Source organism: Schistocerca nitens, chromosome 6 (genome assembly GCF_023898315.1).
Source record: "Schistocerca nitens isolate TAMUIC-IGC-003100 chromosome 6, iqSchNite1.1, whole genome shotgun sequence".
NCBI lineage: Eukaryota > Metazoa > Arthropoda > Insecta > Orthoptera > Acrididae > Schistocerca > Schistocerca nitens.
Genome location: NC_064619.1, coordinates 661,866,118 through 661,882,283, shown reverse-complemented (window position 1 = coordinate 661,882,283; position 16,166 = coordinate 661,866,118).

Here is a 16,166-nt window from a genome sequence, read left to right as displayed (position 1 = left end):
AGCAATCGAGAGTTACAGTAATCGTTTTCTTATCCATCGGGGATAAGCCTAGGTCACACAGGGGAAGTTACAGGCAGTGGCCATAAACACTTTAGTCCCATGGAGAGAAGTGAACATGGACCCTGCAGTGTTTTGTCGCGACGCAATTTCTGTTTTGCACGTCAATATGAGCATTCGAGAGTTACAGTAATCGATTTGTTATGCATCACTAACAAGCCTAAGCCACACAGGGGAGGTTACTAGCAGTGGCCGTAATCACTCGAGTCCCATGGATAGAAGTTAATATGGACCCTGTAGTATTTTATCGCGACGCAATTTCTGTGTTGCATCGTCAATATGAGCGTTCGAGAGTTACAGTAATCGATTTGTTATGCATCAGAAAGAAGCCTAGGTCATACAGGGGATGTTACAGGCAGTGGCCATAATCACTCGAATCCCATTGAGAGAAGTCGCCATGGACCCTGTAGTATTTTATCGCGACGCAATTTCTGCGTTGCATCGTCAATATGACGGTTTTAGAGTTACAGTAATCGATTTGTTATGCGTCAGAAACAAGCCTAGGTCACACAGGGGAGGTTACAAGCAGTAGCCATAATCACTTTAGTCCCATGGAGAGAAATTTCCATGGACCCTGTAGTATTTAATCGCGACGCAATTTCTGTTGTGCTTCGTCAATATTAGCGTTCGAGAGTTACAGTAATCGATTTGTTATGCATCAGGAACAAGCCTAGGTCACACAGCGGAGGTTACAAGCAGTGGCCGTAGTCTCTTGAGTCCCATGGAGAGGAATCAACATGGATCCTGTAGTATTTTATCGCCTCGCAATTTCTGTGTTGCATCGTCAATATGTGCGTCCGAGAGTTAGAGTAATGGATTTTTTATGCATCGTAAACATGCCTAGGTCATACAGGGGAGGTTACAGGAAGTGGCCGTTATCACTCGAGTCCCATGGAGAGAAATCGCCATGGACCCTGCAGTATTTAATCGCAACGCCATTTCTGTTGTGCTTCGTCAATATGAGCATTCGAGAGTTACAGTAATCGATTTGTTATGCATCATGAACAAGCCAAGGGCACACAGGGGAGTTTACAAGTAGTGGCCGTATTCACTCGGGTCCCATGGACAGAAATCGCCAAGGACCCTGTAGTATTTAATCGCGACGCAATTTCTGTGTTGCATCGCCAATATGATGGTTCGAGTGTTACAGTAATGGATTTGATATGTATCATAACAAGCCTTGGTCACACAGGGGAGGTTACAGGAAGTGGCCGTAATAACTCGAGTCCCATGGAGAGAAGTGAACATGGACCTTGTAGTATTTTATCGCGATGCAATTTCGGTGTTGCATCGTCAATATGAGCGTTCGAGAGTTACAGTAATAAATTTGTTATGCATCAGAAACAAGCCTAGGTCACACAGATGCGGTTACAAGCAGTGGCCGTAATCTCTCGAGTCCCATTGAGAGAAATCAAAATGTACCGTGTAGTATTTTATCGCTACGCAATTTCTGTGTTGCATCGTAAATATGAGCTTTCGATAGTTACAATAAATGATTTGATATGCATCGCAAATAAGCTCAGGACTCCTAGAGGAAGATACAAGCAGTGACCATGATCACACGAGTCACACGGACAGAAGTTTCCTTGGACCCTGTATAACGTAATAGTGTCGCAATTTCAGTGTTGCATCATGAATATGAGGGTTTGATAGTTACAGTTAAATATTTGATATGCATCGGAAATACGCTCTGGTCTCCCAGGGGAGGCTACAAGCAGTGGCCGTAATCACTCAAGTGTCATGGAGAGAAATCGCCATGGACCCTGTAGTATTTTATCGCGACGCAATTTCTGTGTTGCATCGTCAATATGAGCGTTCGAAAGTTACAGTAATCGACTTGCTCTGCATCGGAAACAAGCCTAGGTCACACAGGGGAGGTTACAAGCAGGGGCCGTAATCGCTTGAGTATCGTGGAGAGAAGTCGCCATGGACCCTGTAGTATTTAATCGCGACGCAATTTCTGTGTTGCATCGTCAATATGAGCGTTCGACAGTTACAATAAACGATTTGATATGCATCGGAAATAAGCTCAGGATTCCTAGAGGAAGATACAAGCAGTGACCATGATCACGCGAGTCACACGGAGAGAAGTTACCTTGGACGCTGTATTATTTAATAGTGTTGCAATTTCAGTGTTGCATCGTCAATATGAGGGTTTGATGGTTACAGTAAAATATTTGATATGCATCGGAAATACGCTCTGGTCTCCCAGGGGAGGCTACAAGCAGTGGCCGTAATCACTCAAGTGCCATGGAGAGAAATCGCCATGGACCCTGTAGTATTTTATCGCGACGCAATTTATGTGTTGCATCGTCAATATGAGCTATCGAGAGCTACAGTAATCGACTTGCTCTGCATCGCAAACAAGCCTAGGTCACTTAGGGGAGGTTACAAGCAGGGGCCGTAATCACTCGAGTATCGTGGAGAGAGGTCGCCATGGACCCTGTAGTATTTCATCGCGACGCAATTTCTGTGTTGCATCGTCAATATGAGCGTTCGATAGTTACAATAAACGATTCGATATGCATCGGAAATAAGCTCAGGATTCCTAGAGGAAGATACAAGCAGTGACCATGATCACACGAGTCACACGGACAGAAGTTTCCTTGGACCCTGTATTACGTAATAGTGTCGCAATTCCAGTGTTGCATCGTGAATATGAGGGTTTGATAGTTACAGTTAAATATTTGATATGCATCGGAAATACGCTCTGGTCTGCCAGGGGAGGCTACAAGCAGTCGCCGTAATCACTCAAGTGCCATGGAGAGAAATCGCCATGGACCCTGTAGCATTTCATCGCGACGCAATTTCTGTGTTGCATCGTCAATATCAGCGTTCGATACTTACAATAAACGATTTGATATGCATTGCAAATAAGCTCACGATTCCTAAAGGAGGATACAAGCAGTGACCATGATCACGCGAGTCACATGGAGAGAAGTTACCATGGACGCTGTATTATTTAATAGTGTCGCAATTTCAGTGTTGCATCGACAATATGAGGGATTGATAGTTACAGTTAAATATTTGATATGCATCGGAAATACGCTCTGGTCTCCCAGGGGAGGCTACAAGCAGTGGCCGTAATCACTCAAGTGCCATGGAGAGAAATCGCCATGGACCCTGTAGTATTTTATCGCGACGCAATTTCAGTGTTGCATCGTCAATATGAGCGTTCGAGTGTTACAGCAATTTCCTTCTAATGCATAGGAAACAAGGCTATATCACACATGGGAGGTTACAGGCTGTGGCCATAATCACTTAAGTCCCATGGAGAGAAGTGAACATGGACCCTGCAGTGTTTTATCGCGACGCAATTTCTGTGTTGCATCGTCAATATGAGCGTTCGAGAGTTACAGTAATCGATTTGTTATGCAACGGACGCAAGCCTAGGTCACACAGGGGAAGTGACAGGCAGTGTCCGCAATCACTCGAGTCCCATGAAGAAAAGTGAACATGGACCCTGCAGTGATTTACCGCGACGCAATTTCTGGGTTGTATCGTCAATATGAGCGTTCGAGAATTACAGTAATCGATTTGTTATGCATCGTAAACAAGCCTAGGTCACACAGGGGAGGTTACAAGCAGTGGCCGTAATCACTCGAGTCCCATGGAGAGAAGTCGCCATGGACCCTGTAGTATTTTATACAACGCAATTACTGTGTTGCATCGTCAAAATGAGCGTTCGAGAGTTACAGTAATCGATTTCTTACGCATCAGAAACAAGCCTAGGTCACACAGGGGAGGTTACAAGCAGTGGCTGTAATCTCTCGAGTTCCATGAAGAGAAGTCATCATGGACCCAGTAGTATTTTATCGCGACGTAATTTCTCTGTTGCATCGTCAATATGAGCGGTTTTCAGTTACAGTAATCTATTTGTTATGCGTCGGAAACAAGCCTATGTCACACAGGTGAGGTTACAAGCAGAGGCGGTAATCACTGGAGTCCCATGGAGAGACGTCAACGTGGATCATATAGTAGTATTCTAACGCGACCCAATTTCTGTGCTGCATCTTCTTTATGTGCGTTCGAGAGTTACAGTAATCGATTTGTTATGCATCGGAAACAAGCCTAGGTCACACAGCGGAGGTTACAAGAGGTGGCCAATCACTCGAGTCCCATGGAGAGAAATCACCATGGACCCTGTAGTATTTTATCGCGACACAATTTTTGTGTTGCTTCGTCAATATGAGAGTTCGAGAGTTACAGTAATCGATTTGTTATGCATCCGAAACAAAACTAGGTCACACAGGGGAAGTTACAGACAGTGGCCGTAATCTCTCGATTCCCATGGAGAGAAATGAACATGGACCCCATAGTAGTTTATCGCGACGCAATTTCAGTGCTGCATCGTCAATATGAGCGTTCGAGTGTTACAGTAATCCACTTCTTATGCATAGGAAACAAGGCTAGGTCTCTCATGGGGGGTTACAAGCAGTGGCCATAATCACTTGAGTCCCATGGATGGAAGTCAACATGGACCCTGTAGTATTTTATCGCGACGCAATTTCTGTGTTGCATCGTAAATATGTGCGTTCGAGTGTTACTGTAATCGATTTGTTATGCATTGGAAACAAGCCTAGGTCACACAGGGGAGGTTATAAGCTGTGGCCGTAATCACTCGAGTCCCATGCAAGGAAGTCAACATGGACCCTGTAGTATTTCATCGCGACGCAATTTCTGTGTTGCATCGTCAATAAGAGCAATCGAGAGTTACAGTAATCGTTTTCTTATCCATCGGGGATAAGCCTAGGTCACACAGGGGAAGTTACAGGCAGTGGCCATAAACACTTTAGTCCCATGGAGAGAAGTGAACATGGACCCTGCAGTGTTTTGTCGCGACGCAATTTCTGTTTTGCACGTCAATATGAGCATTCGAGAGTTACAGTAATCGATTTGTTATGCATCACTAACAAGCCTAAGCCACACAGGGGAGGTTACAAGCAGTGGCCGTAATCACTTTAGTCCCATGGAGAGAAATTTCCATGGACCCTGTGGTATTTAATCGCGACGCAATTTCTGTTGTGCTTCGTCAATATTAGCGTTCGAGAGTTACAGTAATCGATTTGTTATGCATCAGGAACAAGCCTAGGTCACACAGCGGAGGTTACAAGCAGTGGCCGTAATCTCTTGAGTCCCATGGAGAGGAATCAACATGGATCCTGTAGTATTTTATCGCCTCGCAATTTCTGTGTTGCATCGTCAATATGTGCGTCCGAGAGTTAGAGTAATGGATTTTTTATGCATCGTAAACATGCCTAGGTCATACAGGGGAGGTTACAGGAAGTGGCCGTAATCACTCGAGTCCCATTGAGAGAAATCGCCATGGACCCTGCAGTATTTAATCGCAACGCCATTTCTGTTGTGCTTCGTCAATATGAGCATTCGAGACTTACAGTAATCGATTTGTTATGCATCATGAACAAGCCAAGGGCACACAGGGGAGTTTACAAGTAGTGGCCGTATTCACTCGGGTCCCATGGACAGAAATCGCCAAGGACCCTGTAGTATTTAATCGCGACGCAATTTCTGTGTTGCATCGCCAATATGATGGTTCGAGTGTTACAGTAATGGATTTGATATGTATCATAACAAGCCTTGGTCACACAGGGGAGGTTACAGGAAGTGGCCGTAATAACTCGAGTCCCATGGAGAGAAGTGAACATGGACCTTGTAGTATTTTATCGCGATGCAATTTCGGTGTTGCATCGTCAATATGAGCGTTCGAGAGTTACAGTATTAAATTTGTTATGCATCGGAAACAAGCCTAGGTCACACAGATGCGGTTACAAGCAGTGGCCGTAATCTCTCGAGTCCCATTGAGAGAAATCAAAATGTACCGTGTAGTATTTTATCGCTACGCAATTTCTGTGTTGCATCGTAAATATGTGCGTTCGAGAGTTACTGTAATCGATTTGTTATGCATCGGAAATAAGCCTAGGTAAGACAGAGGAGGCTATAAACTGTGGCCGTAATCACTCGAGTCCCATGGAAGGAAGTCAACATGGACCCTGTAGTATTTTATCGCGACGCAATTTCTGTGTTGCATCGTCAATATGAGCGTTCGAGAGTTACAGTAATCTATTTGTTAAGCGTCAGAGACAAGCCTAAGTCACACAGGGGAGGTTACAAGCAGTGGCCATTATCACTTAAGTCCCGTGTAGAGAATTCGCCCTGAACCCAATAGTATTTAACCGCGACGCAATTTCTGTGTTGCATCGTCAATATGAGGCTTCGAGAGTTACAGTAATCGATTTGTCATGCAACGGACACAAGCCTACGTCACACAGGGGAAGTGACAGGCAGTGGCCGTAATCACTCGAGTCCCATGGAGAGAAGTGAACATGGACCCTGCAGTGATTTTTCGCGACGCAATTTCTGGGTTGCATCGTCAATATGAGCGTTCGAGAATTACAGTAAACGATTTGTTATGCATCGTAAACAAGCCTAGGTCACACAGGGGAGGTTACAAGCAGTGGCCGTAATCACTCGAGTCCCACAGGGAGAAATCTCCATGGACCCTGTAGTAGTTTATGGCGACGCAATCTCTGTGTTGCATCGTCAATATGAGGGTTCGAGAGTTACTGTAATCGATTTGTTATGCATCAGAAACAAGCCTAGGTCACACAGGGGAAGTTACAGGCAGTTGCCTTAATCACTTGAGTCCCATGGAGTGAAGTGAACATGGACCCTGCAGTGTTTTATCACGACGCAATTTCTGTGTTGCATCGTCAATATGAGGGTTTGATAGACACAGTTAAATATTTGATATGCATCGGAAATACGCTCTGGTCTCCCAGGGGAGGTTACAAGCAGTGGCTGTAATCACTCGAGTATCGTGGATAGAAGTCGCCATGGACCCTGTAGTATTTAATCGCGACGCAATTTCTGTGTCGCATCGTCAATATGAGTGTTCGATAGTTACAATAAACGATTTGATATGCATCGGAAATAAGCTCAGGATTCCTAGAGGAGGATACAAGCAGTGACCATGATCACACGAGTCACACGGAGAGAAGTTACCTTGGACACTGTATTACTTAATAGTGTCGCAAATTCAGTGTTGCATCGTGAATATGAGGGTTTGATAGTTACAGTTAAATATTTGATATGCATCGGAAATACGCTCTGGTCTCCCAGAGGAGGCTACAGGCAGTGGCCGTAATCACTCAAGTGCCATGGAGAGAAATCGCCATGGACCCTGTAGTATTTTATCGCGACGTAATTTCTGTGTTGCATCGTCAATATGAGCTTTCGATAGTTACAATAAATGATTTGATATGCATCGCAGATAAGCTCAGGATTCCTAGAGGAAGATACAAGCAGTGACCATGATCACACGAGTCACACGGACAGAAGTTTCCTTGGACCCTGTATAACGTAATAGTGTCGCAATTTCAGTGTTGCATCATGAATATGAGGGTTTGATAGTTACAGTTAAATATTTGATATGCATCGGAAATACGCTCTCGTCTCCCAGGGGAGGCTACAAGCAGTGGCCGTAATCACTCAAGTGTCATGGAGAGAAATCGCCATGGACCCTGTAGTATTTTATCGCGACGCAATTTCTGTGTTGCATCGTCAATATGAGCGTTCGAAAGTTACAGTAATCGACTTGCTCTGCATCGGAAACAAGCCTAGGTCACACAGGGGAGGTTACAAGCAGGGGCCGTAATCGCTTGAGTATCGTGGAGAGAAGTCGCCATGGACCCTGTAGTATTTAATCGCGACGCAATTTCTGTGTTGCATCGTCAATATGAGCGTTCGATAGTTACAATAAACGATTTGATATGCATCGGAAATAAGCTCAGGATTCCTAGAGGAAGATACAAGCAGTGACCATGATCACGCGAGTCACACGGAGAGAAGTTACCTTGGACCCTGTATTATTTAATAGTGTTGCAATTTCAGTGTTGCATCGTCAATATGAGGGTTTGATGGTTACAGTAAAATATTTGATATGCATCGGAAATACGCTCTGGTCTCCCAGGGGAGGCTACAAGCAGTGGCCGTAATCACTCAAGTGCCATGGAGAGAAATCGCCATGGACCCTGTAGTATTTTATCGCGACGCAATTTATGTGTTGCATCGTCAATATGAGCTATCGAGAGTTACAGTAATCGACTTGCTCTGCATCGCAAACAAGCCTAGGTCACTTAGGGGAGGTTACAAGCAGGGGCCGTAATCACTCGAGTATCGTGGAGAGAGGTCGCCATGGACCCTGTAGTATTTCATCGCGACGCAATTTCTGTGTTGCATCGTCAATATGAGCGTTCGATAGTTACAATAAACGATTCGATATGCATCGGAAATAAGCTCAGGATTCCTAGAGGAAGATACAAGCAGTGACCATGATCACACGAGTCACACGGACAGAAGTTTCCTTGGACCCTGTATTACGTAGTAGTGTCGCAATTTCAGTGTTGCATCGTGAATATGAGGGTTTGATAGTTACAGTTAAATATTTGATATGCATCGGAAATACGCTCTGGTCTACCAGGGGAGGCTACAAGCAGTCGCCGTAATCACTCAAGTGCCATGGAGAGAAATCGCCATGGACCCTGTAGTATTTCATCGCGACGCAATTTCTGTGTTGCATCGTCAATATCAGCGTTCGATACTTACAATAAACGATTTGATATGCATTGCAAATAAGCTCACGATTCCTAAAGGAGGATACAAGCAGTGACCATGATCACGCGAGTCACATGGAGAGAAGTTACCATGGACGCTGTATTATTTAATAGTGTCGCAATTTCAGTGTTGCATCGACAATATGAGGGATTGATAGTTACAGTTAAATATTTGATATGCATCGGAAATACGCTCTGGTCTCCGAGGGGAGGCTACAAGCAGTGGCCGTAATCACTCAAGTGCCATGGAGAGAAATCGCCATGGACCCTGTAGTATTTAATCGCGACGCAATTTCTGTGTTGCATCGTCAATATGAGCGTTCGATAGTTACAATAAACGATTTGATATGCATCGCAAATAAGCGCAGGATTCCTAGAGGAGGATACAAGCAGTGACCATGATCACACGAGTCACACGGACAGAAGTTTCCTTGGACCCTGTATTATGTAATAGTGTCGCAATTTCCGTGTTGCATCGTGAATGTGAGGGGTTGATAGTTACAGTTAAATATTTGATATGCATCGGAAATACGCTCTGGTCTCCCAGGGGAGGCTACAAGCAGTGGCCGTAATCACTCAAGTGCCATGGAGAGAAATCGCCATGGACCCTGTAGTATTTTATCGCGACGCAATTTCAGTGTTGCATCGTCAATATGAGCGTTCGAGTGTTACAGCAATTTCCTTCTAATGCATAGGAAACAAGGCTATATCACACATGGGAGGTTACAGGCCGTGGCCATAATCACTTAAGTCCCATGGAGAGAAGTGAACATGGACCCTGCAGTGTTTTATCGCGACGCAATTTCTGTGTTGCATCGTCAATATGAGCGTTCGAGAGTTACAGTAATCGATTTGTTATGCAACGGACGCAAGCCTAGGTCACACAGGGGAAGTGACAGGCAGTGTCCGCAATCACTCGAGTCCCATGAAGAAAAGTGAACATGGACCCTGCAGTGATTTACCGCGACGCAATTTCTGGGTTGTATCGTCAATATGAGCGTTCGAGAATTACAGTAATCGATTTGTTATGCATCGTAAACAAGCCTAGGTCACACAGGGGAGGTTACAAGCAGTGGCCGTAATCACTCGAGTCCCATGGAGAGAAGTCGCCATGGACCCTGTAGTATTTTATACAACGTAATTACTGTGTTGCATCGTCAAAATGAGCGTTCGAGAGTTACAGTAATCGATTTCTTACGCATCAGAAACAAGCCTAGGTCACACAGGGGAGGTTACAAGCAGTGGCCGTAATCACTCGAGTTCCATGAAGAGAAGTCATCATGGACCCAGTAGTATTTTATCGCGACGTAATTTCTCTGTTGCATCGTCAATATGAGCGGTTTTCAGTTACAGTAATCTATTTGTTATGCGTCGGAAACAAGCCTATGTCACACAGGTGAGGTTACAAGCAGAGGCGGTAATCACTGGAGTCCCATGGAGAGACGTCAACGTGGATCATATAGTAGTATTCTAACGCGACCCAATTTCTGTGCTGCATCTTCTTTATGTGCGTTCGAGAGTTACAGTAATCGATTTGTTATGCATCGGAAACAAGCCTAGGTCACACAGCGGAGGTTACAAGAGGTGGCCAATCACTCGAGTCCCATGGAGAGAAATCACCATGGACCCTGTAGTATTTTATCGCGACACAATTTTTGTGTTGCTTCGTCAATATGAGAGTTCGAGAGTTACAGTAATCGATTTGTTATGCATCCGAAACAAAACTAGGTCACACAGGGGAAGTTACAGACAGTGGCCGTAATCTCTCGATTCCCATGGAGAGAAATGAACATGGACCCCATAGTAGTTTATCGCGACGCAATGTCAGTGCTGCATCGTCAATATGAGCGTTCGAGTGTTACAGTAATCCACTTCTTATGCATAGGAAACAAGGCTAGGTCTCTCATGGGGGGTTACAAGCAGTGGCCATAATCACTTGAGTCCAATGGATGGAAGTCAACATGGACCCTGTAGTATTTTATCGCGACGCAATTTCTGTGTTGCATCGTAAATATGTGCGTTCGAGTGTTACTGTAATCGATTTGTTATGCATTGGAAACAAGCCTAGGTCACACAGGGGAGGTTATAAGCTGTGGCCGTAATCACTCGAGTCCCATGCAAGGAAGTCAACATGGACCCTGTAGTATTTCATCGCGACGCAATTTCTGTGTTGCATCGTCAATAAGAGCAATCGAAAGTTACAGTAATCGTTTTCTTATCCATCGGGGATAAGCCTAGGTCACACAGGGGAAGTTACAGGCAGTGGCCATAAACACTTTAGTCCCATGGAGAGAAGTGAACATGGACCCTGCAGTGTTTTGTCGCGACGCAATTTCTGTTTTGCACGTCAATATGAGCATTCGAGAGTTACAGTAATCGATTTGTTATGCATCACTAACAAGCCTAAGCCACACAGGGGAGGTTACAAGCAGTGGCCGTAATGACTCGAGTCCCATGGATAGAAGTTAATATGGACCCTGTAGTATTTTATCGCGACGCAATTTCTGTGTTGCATCGTCAATATGAGCGTTCGAGAGTTACAGTAATCGATTTGTTATGCATCAGAAACAAGCCTAGGTCATACAGGGGATGTTACAGGCAGTGGCCATAATCACTCGAATCCCATGGAGAGAAGTCGCCATGGACCCTGTAGTATTTTATCGCGACGCAATTTCTGCGTTGCATCGTCAATATGACGGTTTTAGAGTTACAGTAATCGATTTGTTATGCGTCAGAAACAAGCCTAGGTCACACAGGGGAGGTTACAAGCAGTAGCCATAATCACTTTAGTCCCATGGAGAGAAATTTCCATGGACCCTGTAGTATTTAATCGCGACGCAATTTCTGTTGTGCTTCGTCAATATTAGCGTTCGACAGTTACAGTAATCGATTTGTTATGCATCAGGAACAAGCCTAGGTCACACAGCGGAGGTTACAAGCAGTGGCCGTAATCTCTTGAGTCCCATGGAGAGGAATCAACATGGATCCTGTAGTATTTTATCGCCTCGCAATTTCTGTGTTGCATCGTCAATATGTGCGTCCGAGAGTTAGAGTAATGGATTTTTTATGCATCGTAAACATGCCTAGGTCATACAGGGGAGGTTACAGGAAGTGGCCGTAATCACTCGAGTCCCATTGAGAGAAATCGCCATGGACCCTGCAGTATTTAATCGCAACGCCATTTCTGTTGTGCTTCGTCAATATGAGCATTCGAGACTTACAGTAATCGATTTGTTATGCATCATGAACAAGCCAAGGGCACACAGGGGAGTTTACAAGTAGTGGCCGTATTCACTCGGGTCCCATGGACAGAAATCGCCAAGGACCCTGTAGTATTTAATCGCGACGCAATTTCTGTGTTGCATCGCCAATATGATGGTTCGAGTGTTACAGTAATGGATTTGATATGTATCATAACAAGCCTTGGTCACACAGGGGAGGTTACAGGAAGTGGCCGTAATAACTCGAGTCCCATGGAGAGAAGTGAACATGGACCTTGTAGTATTTTATCGCGATGCAATTTCGGTGTTGCATCGTCAATATGAGCGTTCGAGAGTTACAGTAATAAATTTGTTATGCATCGGAAACAAGCCTAGGTCACACAGATGCGGTTACAAGCAGTGGCCGTAATCTCTCGAGTCCCATTGAGAGAAATCAAAATGTACCGTGTAGTATTTTATCGCTACGCAATTTCTGTGCTGCATCGTAAATATGTGCGTTCGAGAGTTACTGTAATCGATTTGTTATGCATCGGAAATAAGCCTAGGTAACACAGAGGAGGCTATAAACTGTGGCCGTAATCACTCGAGTCCCATGGAAGGAAGTCAACATGGACCCTGTAGTATTTTATCGCGACGCAATTTCTGTGTTGCATCGTCAATATGAGCGTTCGAGAGTTACAGTAATCTATTTGTTATGCGTCAGAGACAAGCCTAAGTCACACAGGGGAGGTTACAAGCAGTGGCCATTATCACTCAAGTCCCATGTAGAGAATTCGCCCTGAACCCAATAGTATTTAACCGCGACGCAATTTCTGTGTTGCATCGTCAATATGAGGCTTCGAGAGTTACAGTAATCGATTTGTCATGCAACGGACACAAGCCTAGGTCACACAGGGGAAGTGACAGGCAGTGGCCGTAATCACTCGAGTCCCATGGAGAGAAGTGAACATGGACCCTGCAGTGATTTTTCGCGACGCAATTTCTGGGTTGCATCGTCAATATGAGCGTTCGAGAATTACAGTAAACGATTTGTTATGCATCGTAAACAAGCCTAGGTCACACAGGGGAGGTTACAAGCAGTGGCCGTAATCACTCGAGTCCCACAGGGAGAAATCTCCATGGACCCTGTAGTAGTTTATGGCGACGCAATCTCTGTGTTGCATCGTCAATATGAGGGTTCGAGAGTTACTGTAATCGATTTGTTATGCATCAGAAACAAGCCTAGGTCACACAGGGGAAGTTACAGGCAGTTGCCTTAATCACTTGAGTCCCATGGAGTGAAGTGAACATGGACCCTGCAGTGTTTTATCACGACGCAATTTCTGTGTTGCATCGTCAATATGAGGGTTTGATAGCCACAGTTAAATATTTGATATGCATCGGAAATACGCTCTGGTCTCCCAGGGGAGGTTACAAGCAGTGGCTGTAATCACTCGAGTATCGTGGATAGAAGTCGCCATGGACCCTGTAGTATTTAATCGCGACGCAATTTCTGTGTCGCATCGTCAATATGAGTGTTCGATAGTTACAATAAACGATTTGATATGCATCGGAAATAAGCTCAGGATTCCTAGAGGAGGATACAAGCAGTGACCATGATCACACGAGTCACACGGAGAGAAGTTACCTTGGACACTGTATTACTTAATAGTGTCGCAAATTCAGTGTTGCATCGTGAATATGAGGGTTTGATAGTTACAGTTAAATATTTGATATGCATCGGAAATACGCTCTGGTCTCCCAGAGGAGGCTACAGGCAGTGGCCGTAATCACTCAAGTGCCATGGAGAGAAATCGCCATTGACCCTGTAGTATTTAATCCCGACGCAATTTCTGTGTTGCATCGTAATATAAGCGTTGGGTAGTTACAATAAACGATTCGATATGCATCGGAAATAAGCTCAGGATTCCTAGAGGAGGATACAAGAAGTGACCATGATCACGCGAGTCACACGGAGAGAAGTTACCTTGGACCCTATATTATTTAATAGTGTCGCAAAATGAGTGTTGCATCGGCAATGTGAGGGTTTGATAGTTACAGTTAAATATTTGATATGCATCGGAAATACGCTCTGGTCTCCCAGGGGAGGCTACAAGCAGTGGTCGTAATCACTCAAGTGCCATGGAGAGAGATCGCCATGGATCGTGTAATATTTTATCGCGACACAATTTCTGTGTTGCATCGACAATATGAGCGTTCGATAGTTACAATAAACGATTTGATATCCATCGGAAATAAGCTCAGGATTCCTAGAGGAGGATACAAGCAGTGACAATGATCACATGAGTCACACGGAGAGAAGTTACCTTGGACCCTGTGTTATTTAATAGTGTCGCAATTTCAGTGTTGCCTCGTCAATATGAGCGTTTGATAGTTACAGTTAAATATTTGATATGCATCGGAAATACGCTCTGGTCTCCCAGAGGAGGCTACAGGCAGTGGCCGTAATCACTCAAGTGCCATGGAGCGAAATCGCCATGGACACTGTAGTATTTAATCGTGACGCAAGTTCTGTATTGCATCGTCAATATGAGCGTTCGATAGTTACAATAAACGATTTCATATGCATCGGAAATAAGCTCAGGATTCCTAGAGGAGGATACAAGCAGTGACCATGATCACACGAGTCACACGGAGAGAAGTTACCTTGGGCCCTGTATTATTTAATAGTGTTGCAATTTCAGTGTTGCATCGGCAATATGAGGGTTTGATAGTTACAGTTAAATATTTGATATGGATCGGAAATAAGCTCTGGTCTCCCAGGGGAGGCTACAAGCAGTGGCCGTAATCACTCAAGTGCAATGGAGATATATCACCATGGACCCTGTAGTATTTTATCGCGACGCAATTTCTGTGTTTTATCGTCAATATGAGCGTTCGAGAGTTACAGTTATCGACTTGCTCTGCATCGGAAACATGCCTAGGTCACACAGGGGAGGTTACACGCAGGGGCCGTAATCGCTCGAGTATCGTGGAGAGTAGTCGCCATGGAACCTGTAGTATTTAATCGCGACGCAATTTCTGTGTTGCATCGTCAATATGAGCGTTCGATAGTTACAATAAACGATTTGATTTGCATCGGAAATAAGCTCAGGATTCCTAGAGGAGGATACAAGCAGTGACCATGATCACACGAGTCACACGGGAGAAGTTACCTTGGACCCTGTAATATTTAATAGTGTTGCAATTTCAGTGTTGCATCGTCAATATGAGGGTTTGATAGTTACAGTTAAATATTTGATATGCATCGGAAATACGCTCTGGTCTCCCAGGGGAGGCTACAAGCAGTGGCCGTAATCACTCAAGAGCCATGGAGAGAAATAACCATGGACCCTGTAGTATTTTATCGCGACGCAATTTCTGTGGTGCATCGTCAATATGAGCGTTCGAGACTTACAGTAATCGACTTGCTCTGCATCGGAAACATGCCTAGGTCACACAGGGGAGGTTACACGCAGGGGCCGTAATCGCTCGAGTATCGAGGAGAGAAGTCGCCATGGACCCTGTAGTATTTTATCGCGCCGCAATTTCTGTGTTGCATCGTCGATATGAGCATTCGATAGTTACAATAAACGATTTGATATGCATCGGAAATAAGCTCAGGATTCCAAGAGGAGGATACAAGCAGTGACGATGATCACGCGAGTCACACGGAGAGAAGTTACCTTGGAACCTGTATTATTTAATAGTGTTGCAATTTCAGTGTTGCATCGTCAATATGAGGGTTTTATAGTTACAGTAAAATATTTGATATGCATCGGAAATACGCTCTGGTCTCCCAGGGGAGGCGACAAGCAGTGGCCGTAATCACTCAAGATCCATGGAGAGAAATCGCCATGGACCCTGTAGTATTTTATCGCGACGCAATTTCTGTGTTTTATCGTCAATATGAGCGTTCGAGAGTTACAGTTATCGACCTGTTCTGCTTCGGAAACGAGCCTAGGTCACACAGGGGAGGTTACAAGCAGTGGCCGTAATCACTCGAGTCCTACAGAGAGAAATCTCCATGGACCCTGTAGTAGTTTATGGCGACGCAATCTCTGTGTTGCATCGTCAATATGAGGGTTCGAGAGTTACTGTAATCCATTTGTTATGCATCAGAAACAAGCCTAGGTCACACAGGGGAGGTTACAAGCAGTGGCCATAATCACTCGAACCCATGGACAGAAATCGCCATGGACCCTGTAGTATTTAATCGCGACGCAATTTCTGTTGTGCTTCGTCAGTGTAAGCGTTCGAGAGTTACAGTAATCGA